At 43.5% G+C, this 19,495-nt stretch overlaps 1 long non-coding RNA gene across 15 annotated transcripts in view; it reads left to right on the top strand.

Moving 5' to 3' along the window:
• Positions 1-3,742: 3,742 nt before the first annotated feature.
• The window catches only part of LOC121107305, a 30,454-nt gene continuing 14,701 nt past the window's right edge, over positions 3,743-19,495 (top strand). For 2 of the 15 annotated variants that reach the window (XR_006931889.1, XR_005841166.2), the window contains exons 1-5: positions 3,743-3,872; positions 13,252-13,309; positions 15,115-15,350; positions 15,520-15,652; positions 16,038-16,111. This is a non-coding gene — a long non-coding RNA (uncharacterized LOC121107305). Of the gene's footprint in view, positions 3,873-4,147; positions 8,292-8,762; positions 9,458-13,251; positions 13,310-15,114; positions 15,351-15,519; positions 15,653-16,037; positions 16,112-19,495 lie in introns of those variants that run through there. The other 13 variants (XR_006931890.1, XR_005841173.2, XR_005841177.2 and 10 more) reach the window with 11 other exon arrangements.

Raw genomic sequence — 19,495 nt, 5'->3', positions numbered from 1 at the left:
CAGAGACACAAATGAACAAGATTGAAATGCAGCACCATTTGTACAGATTACTGATCTCCACATATTGCTTTCCTAAACTAAGAGGCTAACTGTAAAAGGAAAACTGATTTTCCCTGCTGCTGCTGCCTCCTTGAGGAAGAAATGCAATGTGTGGAGAAAGATATTTGAGGGAAAATTACTGGCAAGAATTTAAGGCCTGCAGGAAGACCCAAAGATTGCTTTTTGTGACAGACTAGCTGCTAGCTTCTCACGTAACCATCCTTGCTCTGTGTGTGATCAGGCATTTAAATACACCTTGCTTTCTGTATAAGAAAAGAAGGAAACTGGAGATGGACCTTGTCACAATTCATCCAAGAGAAAATGCCAGCACTTCTTATGAAAGAGCCTCAAAGTGGGACTTGGACTCTGCAGCAGTGTTGTACCCAGCTTGTATAAAAGCAAAAAGTGAAGGAAAGGAGTCAGACACTGTCAGTTAAATATTTGCTATATTTTGTGACCTTATGGGTGCAAATATTTTACCTGTGAATGGCATTAAGTTTCTTACCTTACACAGAAGATGAGGTTTTTACCTCAACTCTTTAGACAAAGGAGAAATGCACTTACTAAATTCTCAGGATCATTTCCAACCCAGTTCAATAATGAAACATTTGCAGATACAGACTTGTTTGAATTTTCAGAAGGAACACATTAAGACACACGTGTGGTGCAACAGAAGGAGAAAGGCTGAGATTAGTGCTAAGCGCCCCGTTTACAGTTTTCATCTTGAAATTAACTGTGGCACCCCTCTAGTCTAGGTTCACCTGGGTTAGTTCTGCTGATTGTGAGGGCTGTATGTGGTCCTGCAGAAGAGGGATCACCAGCTTCAAAGTAGCTTCATAGATGCTTCCAGTACCAGCATGAAGAAAAATATGCATTGCATGTTAGCAGTGTTGCCCTTGGATGCTGTAGAAGCAAGAAATGGTATGGCTGGTTCTCGGAGAAGTGAGATCATAGCCAAGATTGAAGAATTCAGACTACTTATGCAGCTGTGATAGATCAGTTGTGTACTTTCCCTCTCAAACAGGAGACAGATTCCTCTCTGGGGACTTTATGTAGTATGTTTATTTTTTTTTTTAAGTGGTTTAGAAACATGAGGCACAAAGCGATTTGAGGAAATGCTGTGCTATTTTACCAGCACTTCATGTTACAGCCATTTGGAAGTGTTGCTAATAAGAAATAATTTCCTGCCTTTCGAATTAACATTCCTGTCTACTTGGACTTGTACTTTATTACCTAAGGAAATACCTTGCTTTTCATCAGAGAGGAAGGTTTGTGTTGGGTTCTGTGATGCTGCGCCCATGTTTGCTCTCCAGAGGAGAACATGTTTTTTTTCTCTGGTGCAATGATGCTTTCTGAATGCCTTCTTCAGGCACATGGCAATACCTTGTCATTCACGTTTTTGGTGATGGGGTTCTTTTAGCACACATTGGCAGTGCTCAGAAACAAAGCACAGAGTTCAAGGGATAGATGGATACAGATGGTGTGAAAGGAGCTACAGAGGGTAACAAACTCCTCTCATTCGGAGGTTCATGTTTGTATAAAAAACACCTTATTGGTGTGGTTCTAACATGTAAATCTGATGTGTATCATAACCTGGCATGCCTGAACAAATTCTTCAAATAAGTGCCTAGTTTTTCACAGCTGCAAGACAAAGTGGAGGGAAGATTAAACAGTAGGAGGCAAATAGGAGATGCACTAACAAAGGATGCAAGTGTCCCAGCATGATACAGAGGAATATTTAACTTTGCAAAAGCCAAAAATTGTTTATTGTATTAAGCTGTACCAATAGTCTAATGAGATACTGTCTCTGCTTGCAAGCCTTGCCTCTCTCCAGACTCGTGACTGTAACTGTGCTACCTCCTGTTGTGAAACACCGCATTTTCTTCCAAGGGTTTCAAGTTTTGTTTAATATTTTTTTCAAGTTATTTGCTGTTATTCCGAGTGCTGCAGACCCAGTTTGTTTTTAAAAAGTAGGATTCATCTTCTGGAGGAAGCAAAAGACTTTAAAGTCTTATGCTGAGGAGAAAGCATTGAATGTATAAAGAGATTTCTGTGACTTTGAGTGCTACATGAGGTTACATAAAGTGAATTTACAGTTTCAAAACTTCAAATCTTAGGAGCTTAAGTCATGTAATAACCTCGTTATTAAGCATGCGCTTTTTATCCTGTGCTGTGAAATGAGGAAAAGATGTATTTTTGCAGACTTAAAAACAAGCAGTCTAAAACTGAATGCCAAAAATTACTTGCAAATATCATCTGGGCACTCTATTAGATGTTGAAATTCTATTTTTGTCTTTCAAAAATATTTCAGGTGGTGTTCCTTCTACCTCATGTAATTTAGTTACAAAGCAGCTCATCTGTGATACGCAACAGAAGTCGGAAATGTTTCATGGGGATCTGGACTTCATGCTCCCCAAGCACACTTTCCAAGTATCACTGACATTTAACCTCATGCACCTTTCAAACATACGTGGTAGAGACCATTGGGGTCTACAGCAGCAATGGTTGAGAACAGGACTATTCATGGTAGTCTTAAATGTTTGTTCCCTTTGCTCTTTTCATTAAAGCAAATCTTTGGTGTGCGAATATCTAGCAAGAGCTCTGCCCTGACCTGGAGAATTTGCAACTGAAACAAAGCTTGTGCTTGGAGTCTCATGGCCAGAGGTGCAATGTGTTTTCTCTACATAATGTGGAGCAACAGCAGATCATTTCTGCAAATGCCGTACAGTTTTTCAGGTAAGAGCTTTCTTGTCACCACTGTATCGTGGGGTTCTGTCTGGTGCTGTTACCAGCATGGTGCAGGCTGGGCTTGGATCTCAGGCTGTTCAGACTGCTGGGAGAGAAACTGCAGGCTCTTTGCTCCTGCTGTAGTTCCACCCGGTACCGCCTCAGGCCTGGCTCCTTTGGTCTTCTCAGCAAACCACGTGCTGTAGATGCAGCGTTTCCTTGGGAGTGCTAGACCAGATCTGAAGTTCTGCCATTATTCAGTGATAACTCCATCCTTTCCTAAGCTGAGGAAAGCTTTGTGGGACAGCGTACTCCTGTGGTAGTCTTCTCCTCTGCAAGCACTCAAAATTAGTTTCTATGGTATTTCCAATAACTGCACTGTGAATAATGCTCGAGGGGCTGGGTAGGAGGGGGGGAATGTGGATGTTTTATCCTCCTTTGCCCAGATCTGGTCTGCAGGCATCCCGCACTGCTGGTCCCCTCCCTGCCTGCAGGCACAAGTCTTCCGCTTCGGTGTCGGGCTGACAGGTGCGGTACTGTGCAGCGCTCTGTCCCCATGCCCACAGTGTGAGTCTGACCTCGCGCGGCCACGAGCGTTTCTCGGTGTCGTTCTCCGCTCTGCGTACGGTTCCCTCAGCGGCTATTAGCGATCGAACAGCTCCGAGTGCCTGCGCGGAGGGGAACAGCCAGTGCGCTGAGAACAGACGGTTCTTGTCTCCGCTGGGAGCGCTGCCGTGATCCTTTGTCCTGCAGAGCGCTGTTCCGGCGTGTCAGGCTGCGTCCTAGATGCGGACTGCAAGGACGAGCCCCGCAGTACGGCAGCAGCCCGGAGCGCGGCCCGGCCCCACTGGGCGGAGCGCTGCCGCGCGGCCGCGCCTCCGTTCCCGCCCGCCGCCGCCGGGTGGCGCGCGCGTCCCGCTGAGGGTGGCTGTGGGAGCCCCGGCGGCGCCGCCCGAGTGGGGGGCGGAGTGGGGCGGGGGCTGCCTTCAACTCGGCCGGTGAGCGGCTGCCGGCGGAGCGATGCTGCGGCCGGAGGAACGGCCGGGGCCCCGTGCGAGATCGGCGACGGCCGAGGAGGTCGGTTCCGCAGCGCGGGGAGGTAGGAGGTAGGTCCTCAGAGCGCCCCGGGGGGGCCCGGCGTGACGGCGGTCCGCCAGGGACGGAGCGGGGGCTCAGGCGGCTGCCCTCGGCTCTGCTCCGCTCACTTGCCGCGCTTTTCTGGTTTGGATCTGAAGGCGGCGGAGCGTTTGCGTGCCCTTCGGCTTATTTCTTTATTTGCCGGTTGAGGAACGCGGGTAGCCGCGGCTGCTGCTCTGCCGTCTGTTCTGCGGACTCCGCTCTGGCGGCGGTGCGGTCGGGATGAGGCGATGCTCGCGGCGCTGCCGGGCGGCCCGGGGCGGTTTGCAGCCCGAGGGCGAAGGGCGCTCTGAGCTGCCGCGGTGGGCTGAGGTTCCCGCAGGAGCGGGGATGTCCGTGGAGGCAGAAAGAGGTGCGGCACCCCCAGCGGTTCTGGGCGTGCGGCGGCCGGCAGTTCTTGTCAAGAGGAAGGACGCTCCGCTTACTGTCCTTAAAACAGGGTTTTTTTTCCCCCTTCCTTCGTTTTGGCGATAGAACGTTGATGTGTTTTGTACTCGTCTCTAGGAATACAAGTAATGGGAAAACTTTCCTTTAGCTGCGCCATGTGCAGCGCTTTCCTTATCCTCTCCCTTTACGTCATCACTCCCCCGATTTTATCTTCCCTTATCTGAGCTTTGCAATCCATCACACTTTTCTCGCACATCTGAAGTTTGGAGCCACGGTGTTGTTTTTCCGTGCAGTGCTCTCAGGGAGGTGCTGTAACGCGGTCCTCCATCTGCCTCATTTCTCTGGTTAAACCATCGGCAGCTTCTGTCTTACATCTGGATCCAGACCTGCTCAATTACTCATCTCTACATCTCCAGTGTGCAGAAACAAGTATTGCTAAAGCTATTGACAGTCATATAAATGAATTTTCAAGCTTGGTTCAGATGACATTGCAAAGTGAACTACTTCGGAAAGAAGTTTCATTACAGCATTGTGTCAGCTGTTTGGGTTCTATTGCTATTACTAAGTGCTGCTCAAACCGACGTTACATAAGAAACAAAGAAGGCTGCCAATTAACAAAAACAGGTTTCTCGTGTAGTGTTACATGGCAGATTGTGTATTTTTGTAACTGATGGGTTAAGCCTGTTGGTTCTTACAGGGAATAGAGGAACAACGTTCACTCTTTGCTTCTTGCAAGTCATTCTGTTTCCTTTATTCATCTTCAGCTGAAATTAAATGTTTGTTTTAATACCAGACTTTCTGGACTATTGCCTATATAGGTAGCTTGTTCAAAGCCATGATATAATTGGGGTATTTTCCTACTTTAGGATTAATTGCAGATTCTGTGGAATGTTCTTAAACGTCTCTTCCCTTGGGCCTTGTACTGCCAGCTCAGCTTTGTGATGTAGCACAGTGCTGCTGAAACCACAGTGAGGACTTTGCGTTCTTTTCCACGGAGAGCACTGCCTTAGTTTTGCTCTTATTATCAAGCAATTAGCAATAACAGTTGTCTCCAGTATATAATTCCTAGTTTGTTAAATTTTGCTTAACAGTTGTTGCAAATGAAACTATGATAATAATGAATGAAAAACAAAGTATTTGCATAGTCCACGAGCAGATTTTGCTATATGAAGGTTTTCAAGACTGTGGTGTATTATTCTGCCTTGAACCTATCCTGTAAATTGGCACAGAAGGCTGTAACTCTTGAAATACATTTGCTGCTCTGTTTTTCTTTCCCTTTATCCACTGATTGTTTTGCCCTTGGAGGGTTTTTTCAGTGCTCTGAAGCTGGTACAGGGGGACGTTATACCAAAGAACCTGTTAATTTCCAGCAGTATTGAAATGTGCTTTCCTGATGGAGTTTGTAATGTTATAAAGAGGAGTGTGGTTCTCTGGTTTGGATATTTTAAATGTTTTCTGTGCCTACTTTTTCATCTTAACGACATGGTAGGAGAACTTTCTGAGATCTAACAGAGGCAGCTTAATGTTTTGAGTGAAAGTGGTGGAACGCTTTTTGGAAAACTTTGTAGAGAAAATTTGATGCTGAATTTTCCTTCTCCCCCCCCTCCCCACCACCTCCTCCATAATGAATAAGTTACAACACTGTATTTATTTACTGTGGGCATGAAGGGTTCATGGTATACAACACCAGACCCAGGTCTTTGTACAAAGGAGCAGTCTTGAAATAAATATATATATCCCGGGGCAAAGCAAACAAATTGTTCCAAGGTTGCATAGGAGGTTATACTGAGGTTGAGACAAAATGGAAGTAGTGTTAAAGAGTTAAACAAGCTTCTCTTATCCAGGGCTTGGAATATAGAAGGAGAAATTTGCAGTTGAGGAACAAAGGCGTAGAAGGAAGTGGTGAGGAAGGGATTTTACTACAGCTACAGTATATGGTATGTAAAAGAAAGCTATTTTCAAAGCTAGATTACATAAAATTTTCCCCTAAATTACAGAAAGAAGTCATGGTTTTAAGTGGGAGAATCAACAGTGAATAAAGGGGAACACTGAAATGCCTTCTGGAAGTGGTGAGGCTTCAGGATAAGTTGCTATGGAAAGGCCCAGCAGTTTTGCTCTTCCCCTCACTACTTGTTGGCTTTGTCAGTACTTGCCTTAGCGTGGCCATGTAATGAACTGACTTAAACAACTCATCTGAGCTAATCTGATTTGGCAAAGAAAGTAATGGTTAGTGATCATTTTCAACTCAGGATACTTCTCTGATCCATTCTGCTGAGAACAGGACAGTAACCTGTACAGCTAATGCAACTTCTTTATGTGGGTGTTTCTTTCATGCATTCTCTATTAAATTATTGGAATTTATCATCATTTTACAGTAACAGTTTGTGATAGCTGCTGTTAAACAGTCGTTTCAAAGCTGTAAGCTTTATATTGGTTCTGAACTGCCTCTTTAAGCCAGCTCTGCTAGTAGCACATGGCTGGATCAGCGGCTTTGGGCCTGCGAAGCTGGCTGTGCACAGACCTGCCAAGAAACGTCTGTTTGATAGGATTGTTCTGCAGCCTATCCGATGTGTGCACCACCACTGAGGTTGCACTGCTCTATAATACGCTCAGCAGAAAAGCTAGCAGTTAGGATTTTCTGCCTTGTGAAGACTGTGAGAAATCAGGCTTAGTGCTTCCATGTTTTTTTTCACAAATCAAATGTGTCTTTTAGCAATGTGAAGTGACTGGGATTTTTCTTGCATAAGAAGAATGTATTTTTCTGCTGTCTAGCAGTGATCTTTCCAGAGCTGCCTGTGTGCAGTGCCGCAGAACAGTGGAGTGCTCTTTCATCCTGAGGAGGAAGTAGATGCAGAAATTCTGTTCCTTTTTTTAAGCATGCAAAGGAGCAGCAGAAGGACAACAGATTTTCCACGCAGAAATCTTTACTCAGGCAGACACGGAACAGATTGTTTGGGGATGTAAACTCGTGTTAGCTCTACTGAAATCCAGGCACTGATTTATAGCTGCCATAGCTGCTTCGATAAACCTGTGCAGTGTGACGTGTCCTGAGGTTTCTTCCGTCTAGATGTGCACGCCCAGGAGGGGCTGGGAGCCCTCTGTGGGTAGGTTTAACATCTTGTCTAGGTGAAATTACATCGTGAATGTAACGGTTCATGCTGCTGAAGACTTCTCACGGAGCTCAGTGAGACACAAAGACCACTAATGGGCCATCAGGTGTGGTCACTAAGTAGATGCAGAACCTCCAGCTGCTGCCGTTCCTCTGGTACCAACGCACAAATCTTAGCTCAGTGCTGCTCCAGATGGCTGCACAGCTTTTGGGCCGTGTTGGATCACATTCCTGCTGCTCAGAACACAGCCAGTGTTCATATCTGCATTCCAGCAAATGGGTTTATGTCCTCAGCCATGCTGCGTCTCATACATGAGAGAAAACAGGCTGAACTTCTTCCAGGTGCTGAAGGATTTTTTGTTCCCTTTCTTTGTGATATCACAGTTTGTCCTTTCCAGTCCTGGAATTGCTGTGTTCAGTGTGATGTCATTGTTCACAGCTGTGACCATCACGCACTGTAACCAGGAAAGCCACCCTGGAGCTGTACATCCTGCCAGAGCAGCGATGGGGCGTGCAGCACCAGCCTTATCCACGTGTCATCGAGTTGGGGTCAGAAACCTCCTGCTGGGGAAAGGTCTTTTTGTAGAGAAAACTGGGCGTGCTGGGGAGGTGTTTGGTGTGTGCTGAGCACAGTGACTTTGTGTGCTCTCACATCGTTAGCGTGAATTACCTCAAAATCATAGAATCGCAGAACTGACCGAGTTGAAAGGGGCCTTTAAGGGTCATCTGGTCTTGCTCTTCAGCACACTTCAGTTCAGTTGTAGTTGTGCCATTCCTGTGTGCATCTCATGTTTATCTTCTGATGCCCCAAACGTTTCCTTCTGGGGCAGTGGGGTGGAGAGGGTCGACCATTTGAGTGAATAACGTGAGCTGTAGCATCAAGCTAACTTCTGTAAGTCACTGTTTGTTATTTACACCCAATGCGGGCACTGCAGTATTCTCATTTCCGCCGCCTCCCTTAGAAACGCGCACGCGGTGCCCGTGGAGCAGCGCTGCAGCAGCACCGCCGGCCGCACCGCCCGCTGCCGGGGATGCCTCTGGGTACATTCTCGCGGCCTGACGCCCCGGGGCTCTCTGTGCTCTTCTCCTGGCAGGTGACGGCGGTACAAAAAGCCGTCGAGGAGCTGCCGGGCCGTATGGAGCGCTGTGCCGGCGTCGCGGAGGCGGCAGGTGCCGCGGCGCGCGCCGGAGGCCATGTCGCCGCCGAGCTCGTGATGCCGCACAGGGCGGCCATCTTGGCGGCGCGGCCGCCTCCGGCAGAGCTGCAGAGGGGCGCGGCGGCCACCAGGTGGCGCTGCTGAGTGAGCGACAGCGAGGCACCACCCCCCCCCGCTTGGCTCCGTCCCGCCCCTCAGGCGCTGCTGGGCGGCCCGGACCGGCGCGGCGGGCGGTGCGCGTGGCGCAAGGGCAGGGTCGGTCCGTGCCAACTGCTGCGTGCTGCTGGGTCGGAAAGCCTGGCACAGGTGGAATAACTGATGGGGGAGCGCTAATTAATGGCAGGATTGTGTGTGGTGTGCTCGGTGATGTTTGCAGCGCACCGATTGCCTTAGCCGTTGTCAGCGCCTTACTGCCCGCGGCAGAGCACGTGCGGCAGGAGGAGCGCGCGGCTGTTGAGCCGACCCCGGGCGGGAAGCGGCTCTGTCTGAAGGTTGCTTGGCTTTGGTGCTCGCGTCCAAACAACGAACGTAACGTCTGCATTTCCCCGTGTTATCGCTCACCACATCGTTCTTCTCTCCCTTCTCTACCTCATGCAATGTGCGTGTTGCTGTCAGCTCCGGCGATTGCTAATTGCCATGAAGCATCCAATTCATTTCAAAGAGCAAGAAGCGAAACATTTCCTCAGAACCTTTTTGTCTAGGAGCCGTTCTGGTTGATGTTCCGTAGGTGTTGGCTGCTGCCATTTCTGCCCGTTGTCTGCTGTTCACGGGGCAGGCACGGTTCTGCCCTCCAGTCTCTGGAAAATACAGAATACGGGAGACAAGTTTCATAGCCAGAAATCTTCTAACTTCATTCCTGCAAGGCGGTGACTGCTCCAGTGCTCTGACATCAGCTGCTCAAGTAAGTGGTTTGGATGCGTGGCTCTTCACTGTTGATTACATACCATCTGATTTGCTGTTAAGTTCATTAACTCAATTTTTCTGTTCTATAGCTTAGGCTAAATTTTTGTGTGTCCCTTTATGCTTTTTTTCCCATCAATCAGGTATTGTTGGCTACAATATATGGAAGATGGTTAGCTCGTTCACAGGGACCCAGAGAGCTTTTTACCTGCTGTGAGTTGACTTCAACTTCTGTTGCCAACCTCTTCTACAGAAAATATTAGCCTAGTTTCAGTCCACTCTTTGCTTCGCCTATTATAACATCTTGCCACAACCTGCAGGCTGAGAACAGTTATCTAGTATGCAGATCATTGGCCTTGTCTGGCACATCAAAGCACTGCTGTAGGTGTGCTGATTTTTTGCCTTTCTATCTACAATGTCAGATTCCTTTCAGCAGCATACCAAGTAGTATTGGGGAATCTGATTAATACAACGCAGTGTTTGAATTGATCCCAGCTGCTGTGCATAGCAATAATTTAGTCTTTTGTCTATGCCAACATTTGGTAAGGAAAACCTTGCTTATTGCAACTGAGCATTTAGTAAAGTACTCAACATTAAGGGATTTGGCTTTTCTCTGGGCGTGCTGCTGTTTTTCAGTTAAAAGTAATCTGGATGCATTGGTTTGAGTACTGGAATAGGAGAAATCTGGCTCTTCACTGCTAAGGAAGGCAAAACGCTATTTCTGGAGTCAGGCTGTTATCCCTGTTTAGGCACAGCACTTAAAATGGACACCTGTACAGTCAGTAAGTTACAGTGATGGTGTTAATGCAGTTCTCTTGCCTCATGCTTGTCATGGAGGAGGTATCTTGGAATGAGAAGGTTGTGCTGGAAGAATATGACTGCCAGGTGTTTAACATTTTCTCTTAGGGCGCTAAATAAATCAGTGCCTTTTAAGTGGCTTCGCGGGCCCCCATGTGTGATCATCAACTTGTGATTTGAGCTGAGCTGCAATTTGAGCCTGTGACAAAGAGGGCAAAGGCTTCTTTGTAGCAACCAGACTCTTATGTGTGCTGTTCTCATTTTGGGCAACTGTTGTATCTTTTGGGTACAATTCGGTGTGCTTCTTGCATGCCTTACAGGGTGAGTGGAAACGATAGCTGCTCTGAGAAGCAAACCTGGTTTGGTTACAGGAGGAAATTCATGACTTCCTTTTCTTTGGCTTCTGAATCTTGAAGAGGATGTGTGTATTTATAAAAATCTCTATTTGATATTCTGTTTTTTAATTAAATATATATGTTGATTCTCCAGCATTCTCACCTGTTTAGAAAACCACAGTTAGTGGCTCTCAAACCATTGAACCTTCTTGCAGAGCTCAGCCTGGGGAAATGTGCCAATAATTTAGCTTTGTTATGGTTCCACAGACCAGCTGCTAACTGCTTACCTTTGTCTCGTGGGCTTGGCTTGGGAATCTCCTCCCTGAGGCCGTAGGTGTGAGCCCTGGCTCCATCACTTGGAAAAAGAGAGGTTGCTATGTGTAGTTTTCTGTGACTGGGATTTGCACACTGAACAGCAACATAATGGATCTCAGATTTCTAATTTCTTACCACTGAGATGATCAGTTTACCAGTGCTGCTTTTGCTAGTGATTCTTTGATGTTACTTTGTTAACAAATAGGATCAAATGCCAGTGTGGTATTTGACAAGTTCCTGTGACAAGTAGAATTTGCACAGTATCTTTAAAATAGCTAGCTATTTAAAGAAAAAAAAAGTTTTTGTAAAATACCGAAGATCAAGAATCTGCGCTTAGAACCTTTGTGTGCAAGAACCTTTGCTCCATGCCCCCTCCTCAAATTAGCACAGTAAAACCTATTAAGAGGAATAGATTCGGTTGTTGGTGTTTTTTATTTTTTTGTTTGTTTTCCCCATGGTCTGCTCTGCTCTGGTGCTTGTGCTGAGCACTCAGCAAGGTCTTCAGTAAGATAAGGTGAAACAATTGCACAGGGAGAAACAAATGTTAATTTACAGTGTGGGTTTCAGGCCAGTCCTTCTTTCCCTGCCTTATGAGAGGCTGCTGTACCAAGAGGATCGTTTTCCTTCTTTTCCTCAACTCCTTTTGAGCTTCTCTGTCGCTGTGGTTCTGCAGACTGCTGCAGAATGACTCTTATTTAATCATATTTGCATGTCATTTCCTTTCATCACAGGATGCTTGCTGAAAAATCAGCTCTTCTCTGTCTTGTATTGGTTGCTTGCTTTTACTCTGAAAGAAAGGTGGTTTAGATTTGTTCCATGTCTGCTTTGACCTGGTTGTGTTGATGGTTTTTGTACCAAGTCTGTACAACATCTCCATTTTCTGACATGTCCCAAACTGTGGCTGTGTTTACAGAAGTTATCCAGCACTGAGCTGTCAGGATGGCTTTTCCCCCATCCTTTCTGAGTTTGTTCCCTTTTTACCTTACCTTTGGGAAGTACAGGCCCCAATTTTACTCTGATGTATTTACTGGTGTATGAACTTCACCTTAGACCACCAATCTGTTTTTCATGTGAACCATATGATATAGGTTTGGGGTTAGCAGCTGTTTGTTTTTCTGTGACTCCATTCACGGGGATTCTGCCCAATTGTCAGTGCTCGTTTTCTATTGGAAATGAAGAATATATTGTGAAGATAACATTGTGTGCCTATGTGTGCAGTTGTGCCACTGCTGGGTGTATGTAGTGCTGAGACCAATAATACAGAAGATACTGTTGGTTTGTTTACATTAGAAAGTTAGTACTACTTTGAAATGTCTCTTTGATTTGCTATCACAGAATGCTTATAGCTCTATTAAAACACATGCTCTGCATGTTCTGGTAATAAAAAGGTCATAAAATCTTACAACAAGTCATTTTATAAGTGTAGCATTGTCCATACTAAGCTTTTAGAAACTACAACTTCTTGTAAGAAGAAAGAAGGAGAGACAAAGAAAGAGCCACATGATCATCACTAGAGCTTCAGGATGCTTATTAGAGCTCATAAAGTATGGCCCAGCTCTCGTCCTATCCATTTTTTTTCTCCACATATGGATACCAAAAGTAGGCTTGGTTGCATTAGGCAGCAAAAAGGTGATATCGTTCTTGGGTTAAGGCACTTACTGCGTAGAAACGTGACAGGAGCTGATGAGATTACTGTGTTCTGTGTGAGAAGTCCTGCTGTCCTGAGCCCAGTAAGACGGGATGGTGGAGGTGGTGTAATCAAAATGTGACCCAGGACAGCCTTGCTTTGTTTTGCTGTTAGTGTTGGTTGATAGCAGTTTTGGTTGTAGTATTTAGGTGTAAGTGGTGTTTAACCTCTTGTTGATAGATGAGTGACCTTCTTACTACCCTGGAATAGGATCATTTGCCATAGGCTATGTCAAATCCTTTTCAAAAACTGATTGATCACGAAGTATGAGTTAGCTGTTCTCCAATGCAATCAAAGCATGGAGGATCGAGTAGAAGTAGTTTTCATTTTAAATTCCTCAATACCCTTTTTTTCTACAGTATTCTGTAATAGAAGGTGGAAGGTCTCTTGGGAGGAGTGTGGAAATCTGGGGAAGGAGAGGGAAGGGTTTATGTGGAAGTAGTGTTATCTGCTATTGGTTATTTTGTTGTCTCATTGATTACTTGGAAATTAAGTACTTTTCCAAGACTCTACAGCACACTTGTGAAGGGGCCCTTGTGATATCTTTTTGAACAGAAGTGATAGAAATGCTTTGAAATATTCATGTGGAAAAAAAAAAAAATGAAGAGTTTATCTTCAGGATTCATCCTCATGTGAGATACTTCTCTTTTTTTAATGCAGGTTAGAAGGTGATAGATCAGAGATTCTGGATGAGAGCATTCCACTCACTAATGACAAGGTAAGGGAAATGAACAGTGTCTGTGCCTCTATGCCAAAATTGATTCGTTAGAGTTTTGTTAATTGTAAAGTTTACATCCTTCTTTCTATGTGCTTTATAGGTTAACTGTCTAGGTATTTATATGGAGCACTCACAAATTTAGAGCTCTATGTTGTCTTAGATTTTATGTTTGTTTTAAAATCAATGATGCTTACCTGTGGTTCAGCACATGCAAGTATTTATGATTTTGGAACATCACTGGGTAATTCATTGGTGTTGATTTTACCATTTCTAATGCTGGATTAAAGGCAGTAGTTATGTTTTTGATGTTAATAAAATATTTTTTTTTTTGACTCAAAGCAGGAGTGTCTGTGAAACCATATATAACGTTAATTGTTTAAGTCTTATATCCAGTGCTGACATATCCAGGTTGCTGATGGTAGCCTTATCAACACACATCTTCTGCTGTGTGTGTTTTGGTGTTTATTTCCTGAGTGAGAGAAGTTAGTATGACTGACTATGATGCCCTCACCATATTTAGTGAGCAGTATGTTAACATTTGTGTCAACTGAGGACAAGTTTACCTCTGGGAAGAATGTAATTAAAACATTATGAGATAAATTGTGTAATGCCCCAGATCACTTTGAACTGACTCGGAAGTGAGAGAAACTGAGTGTTTGTGGCATTAATTCCAGATAGACATCTCTTAAGCCTCAAGCTCTACTCTTCTATGAGTTAATATCCTCTGGTGATGTTTATAACTGTGGGAGGGACAGTGCAACTGACTTTGCTTTCAGCAAGTTTTCTTTAAATGCAATGCATTTTTGCTTTCAAAGAAAAGTTGGCATTTATCAAAATGCTTCAAATTTATGGATGCGTACAGCATGAGGAGAAAGGTGAAGGGCAGGAAACAGAGGTAAGGCAATTTAGAACAAAAGTGGGAGCCAGTTGAAACCTGTCTAATTTTCAGAAGTGAATACCTCAGTGTCAGAAATAGCGCACTTGACAATTTAACTATACTTACGTTGGATCTCAGAACTGGGAAAGAAAGTTAAAGCTAAGCAATTACTTATCCCCAAAGTATGGTAAGCAACAGAGCTCCTTATTCATTTTTTTTCCTCCTTCTAATACAGAGAGGGGAAGAACACCCTTCCTGACCCCTCACTCCATTCCCTGAATACAGTGATAGGTGCATCATAATTTGGAATATGAAGAAAGCACCAGTCTTTGTGCTAGGCTACAGGTTACCCTTGAAAGGCACAGCAGAATTTTGTTGAGAGGCTTCCTGTGTCATCAGACTAAGCTAATAACTTGATTGACTAGAAAGCAGTTTTTCTCCATAGCATTATCATCTGTAATGGAAATAACCTGAGAGTACAAGATTAAATAGGTAATTTAAGCAGTAGATAATATTTTAATTAGAACTTTAAATTTAAAAGCTTAGCATCCATAGGGATTTTAAAAGGAGAAATTAAGTTATATTCTCAGGAGTAGGAAAGGGAGAAACTGTTGTGTAAAGGTTAAATAGGATGAGAATCTGCTGGGTTTTAGTTTTGAAGTTGCCACTGATACGTTTTGTGCAATTAATTTACCTGCTAAGCCTCACCTTACCCCTAAAAGGTGCAGTGTTCAGTCTCTCTATCTCAGAACAAGCAAACAAACAAAAACATAAAAACCCCAATCTCCAGAAGTCCCAACAACTTCATTGCTAATAGAGAGCATGAAAATTCTTCTGTGTTTTTGCAAATAAATGCTGTGTTTTTTACTAGCAGGCTTTAACTTACGGCTCAAATTTCAACTGAAACAGAACTCGTGTTTTTTTTTAGCTAAAGTCATCTGCTTTCACCTCTTTCACTGCTGTCACCTCCCTCCTCCCACTGTGGCCCCTCCCACCAAAAGCAGCTGTACCTGTGTGGCTTCTGAGGACCTTTCCACCTCACTGCTGAGCTGTTACTGGACCTTTAGACACTATGGACACTCTCCAGCATACAAAACTGGACCCTTAGAAAAGAAGAAAATTCAGCTTTAGACCATGACCAGTGGTTCTTCTGTGGCTGCAAATGTCTGTACTCTACCTCTGAATATGTGCCCCTTGTTACTTACATTGTTAGTAGTAGTGTATTCTGAAATCTTGTTAAACCTTCTTTGACTTCTGGTGCCTACCTAGGATAATGTTGAAACTCAGCACAGATGCTTTTAATTTTCATAAGCAGTTTTTCCTCTCTCCACAGGCGTTTATTAGAACAGTTGCACACCGTGTTTCCTTCCTAGAAGAGAAAGTGCCCGAAGCAAAGAAGAGTCATGGTGCCTTTTTAATACCACTTTCCAACTGTTTCGATATGCAGTTATCCCATCTTTAAAAACGTGAGTATTTTTACAGTTGCTTTCAGCAGATGAGGAAGATGAGGAAGAAGGGTAAATACCCTTTCTAGATCAAATGTTGCTTTACAGAAGATTTCATTATTAATTATGAGTGGTGCAAAAGAACTACCTATGGTTTGTGTTTGTAAAGGGGATTTTTAAAAAACAGATTATTTCAATGAAATTTAGCAGTGGCCATTATAGTTGTGTTGTGTTTTTCCCCTTCAGAATTGCTGTAGCATTATGCTGGTATACATAACGCTGGGCAGGCAATAATACACAGGTATCACTAAATATGTAGGAACAGCTGAACCAATCCAAATTTTTGTTTGGTGTCAGAGCAACCTCTGTTAATTTCAGTTGCTGAAGACTAGTTCATTTTCTGCAGGTCTGGGACATACCTTAACTCTGTAAAGAACATCATGAATATGCAGTCTGGTTAACAGGCATGGAAAGGACACGGTACGTACTGATACGCTCTTTGGATAACTTAGCTGTCAAACTCTGGTGAATCTTTACAAAGCTTCATTTAATATATGCACAGTAAAGAGTGTAACTTGGCCAAAATTGGTAAGATTTTCATAGCAATGGGAAAAGATGTCCCTGAAACCAGGGCAATTTGTGCCAATTTAAAATTTCTGCTGTAGCTTATAAAGGCATTTGAGATTCTTAAATGAACTGAACAGCAGATAGTTTTCTTTAATTTCGTTCTTTCAATTTTCCTGTGTTGGCTTCCTAAAACTTTCCAAGCATGTTAAGCCCACCTCAGTTATCTAGTGTGGGAAATGCATCAAAGCTGTAAGTTTTTCAAGGTTTGTCTGCCTTTTCAAATAATGTTGTATAACTGGGATACCAGGAAAGAAGTGGAGGAGGCCAGGCTATTTACTCAGATGCTGGCTTGATTTATGCAGGAAGACAGTATAATCTTTTTAATGCTTATTTTTGTCCTTACTAAGTGAATTTTAAAATATTGTATGACTGTATATTTGTGCTCACAGGCATCTTGGAATGGTAATATTAGTGAACAAAACAGAAAAATAAACAGGGAATGGTGTAGCTTCATACTGTACTTCTCTCCTCCCATCCTTTTCCCAAAGTGTAGTGCAATGGGAAAATCCTGTGAGAGAGATAACTAGGATGAGCACAAATGAGAAAAATGCCCCTGCAGAACTCTGAACAGATAAGACTTAGCCTGAGGAAGGACAAGGCAGGGTAAAGGTTTGGTTTGTGAAGTCATTCTGGATGTGGTGCAGGTGAATTGAGAAGGATTATTCACTCCCTGACATAATTCAAGAACTACAGCCTTCCTAAGAAATTACCAGCAGGCAAGTTCACCATACAAAAAAAGAGAGGTACTTAACGAGATGTACTAAAATGCTATAGCACTTATGTTCACAGGGTGTTATATTCCCAAAGTGGTAAGACAAATTCATAGATAGTACTCCAACAATTGAGATGTTTTGTATATGTACATATATAGATGTATGTATATATATACATATATATATGCTAATTCTTCAGTCTGTTGGGAATAAGTTGGTGTAATTACCCTTCAAAGCTTTCCTTCGTCAGTCTGTTCAATTGGTCGTCACTTAAGCAGGATTGTTTGGCTACATCGACCTTTGAATGAATGATGCAGCACAGCTGCTTATTAACAAATTTTACTCTGTGGCTCTCAGTGTAAATTCTGCCTCTGGTTGACAGTGCTCTGTGTTGGTAAGGAATTGTTCACTTCTAGAAGTGTGGAGGAAGAACTGAGTTATTTAAGGATGTAAGTGGAGTTAGAATTTCTGCAGCTACTTTCATGTAGGTTTGTCTGTTGCCTGAAACATAATAAGATCTCTGCCAACTACTGAAGTTTTCATACTCTCTCCAGCTCTGTTTCTTTGTAGCTATCTATCCTCTTCCCTCTGTTTTGCGGGACACCATTGCAGGGATGCCCATGAAGCATCTTTTACCATTTAAAAATCAGAGCCATCCTGACCATTTTTGTAGATGAATTTAATTTGTTCTGAAATGACAGTATCCGATTTGTGCAGCTTCTTCCCATAGCCGTTTTGGTCAGACTGGGTATAAGTATTTGAGAGCAGATAATTTTTTTTTCTCTTTTGATTAAATGTGTGCTATTTCAAGTACAAGAGAAAACTCATTCTCACTGTTTTGCCATTATATTTCAAGATGCTGCAGGATGTTGGTTTTTCTAAATCTTTAAATGTGTTTGGGTATTCAAGTTGTTTCATACAGACTTCCAGTGCAGGGGAGCACTGCGAGAAGTGTCAAATCTGTGGGAGAAAAGTGAGTAATTAGATGCACTCTGTGTTAGGAATAGCCAGGGGTGGTCTGAAAAGAAATGACCTTTTACTAAATATAAATTACAATATGACTGTGTAAGTGTGACAGGTTGTAAGAACATAACTCCTCCTGAGGGAACAGAACTGAGGAAATCACTTTCTCCTGTGAAGTTTGCAGCTGTGTGGAAAAAAAGCCTTTCTCCCGTAAAGCTTGAACTCTGCATGAGAGAAACTGTGATATGGAATCTTTTGTCCAAAGATTTTATCTGTGCCCTGGCTGAATGGGGTTCAGCAATCTTAGAGAAAGGACAGGAAATATATTTTAGAAAACTTTAGGATGTGGATTTTGGGGGAGTGGGAGAGAGAAAATCCCTTGTATCATTTCCAATGGAACAAAACTGAATGTCAGCAACTCTTCCATTTTTTTTCACACATCTTTTGATAGCTGGCATTTTTGTAAAACCAGAAGTATTCCTTCTAGCTGGCATCACTAGCTGATAATCCTGGAAGGTGTTCAAAACTGCGTCTGAGAAGCAGAGAGAGAACAGAGGGCTGGTAGGTACTTCTGAAATTCCTGCTGCAGAATTTCAGTAGAGATAAGAGAATAAAAGAGCAGTTAGGAAAAGCTTGATTTTTTTCAGAAGGCCACCTACATTAGTGCTCTCATCTCTTTTCTGACATAGAAATTGCTTTTAAACTATAATTGTATTTCACTGACAAAAGCTTCTGGCTACATACATTAAGACCTGCGTAATATTGCCTTTCTGTAAGTTGGCTTGATCTGTGCCAGAAAATAGAAACCCAGCCTCTGGGTGTAAAAAGCTCCTCCTCCAGACTTCAGTTTCAGTCGCTCTGTTAGTTCAGCTTCCAATATATTTTGCAGTACAATTTACTGGCTTTGATACTCTTGAATGGCAGGAAAAAATCTTGTTTCAGAAATGTTTTACAAAGCAGAGATGTGCAGAGTTAAAGTGAATTAGTTACAGAAAAGATATTAGCTGGTGCTAGAGAAGTAAGTGGTGAATGCTTCTCCACCCTGCTTTTTTTGTGCATTTCTCTTGGCTGCTGCTGTAAGGAATGCAGCAAGCAGTGACTCCTATGGATTTAAGCATTTGCATGTTACACATTGCAGCTCTGCACTGGCCCATGGTCTTGGGTCAATCATATGTGTCAGATTTTCTTTGTACTTGCCTTCCTGTCTTCCAAATGCAGCTCTGTGCCATTATATCTATTGTTAAACATGACTGTGTGCACTCACTGGTATAAAACAGTGCATCTAAAACAACAGTTATTTAGGTGTTTCAGGGTTCCTGTTCATAAACCTGCACTAGGCTGCCATAGATTACAGAAACAAAAGCAATAAAACACAAAAAGCTAAAACTTGGCAGCTGTGTTCCTAGCAAGAACGCCCTCAGGCCATTGGAGCAGCATGCTGTGGAAGGTGCAGCTGAGTCACTTCTCTGAAGGTTTCACACATCTCCACTTTTTTTGTTACAGGTGTGCCATTCATACCCTTGTGTTAATAGAAATGTTTTGCAAAATTTTAAAGTAATTC

The sequence above is a fragment of the Gallus gallus genome, chromosome 20 (genome assembly GCF_016699485.2).
Source record: "Gallus gallus isolate bGalGal1 chromosome 20, bGalGal1.mat.broiler.GRCg7b, whole genome shotgun sequence".
Classification (NCBI taxonomy): Eukaryota; Metazoa; Chordata; class Aves; order Galliformes; family Phasianidae; genus Gallus; species Gallus gallus.
This window is presented reverse-complemented; position numbering and strand designations above follow the sequence as displayed.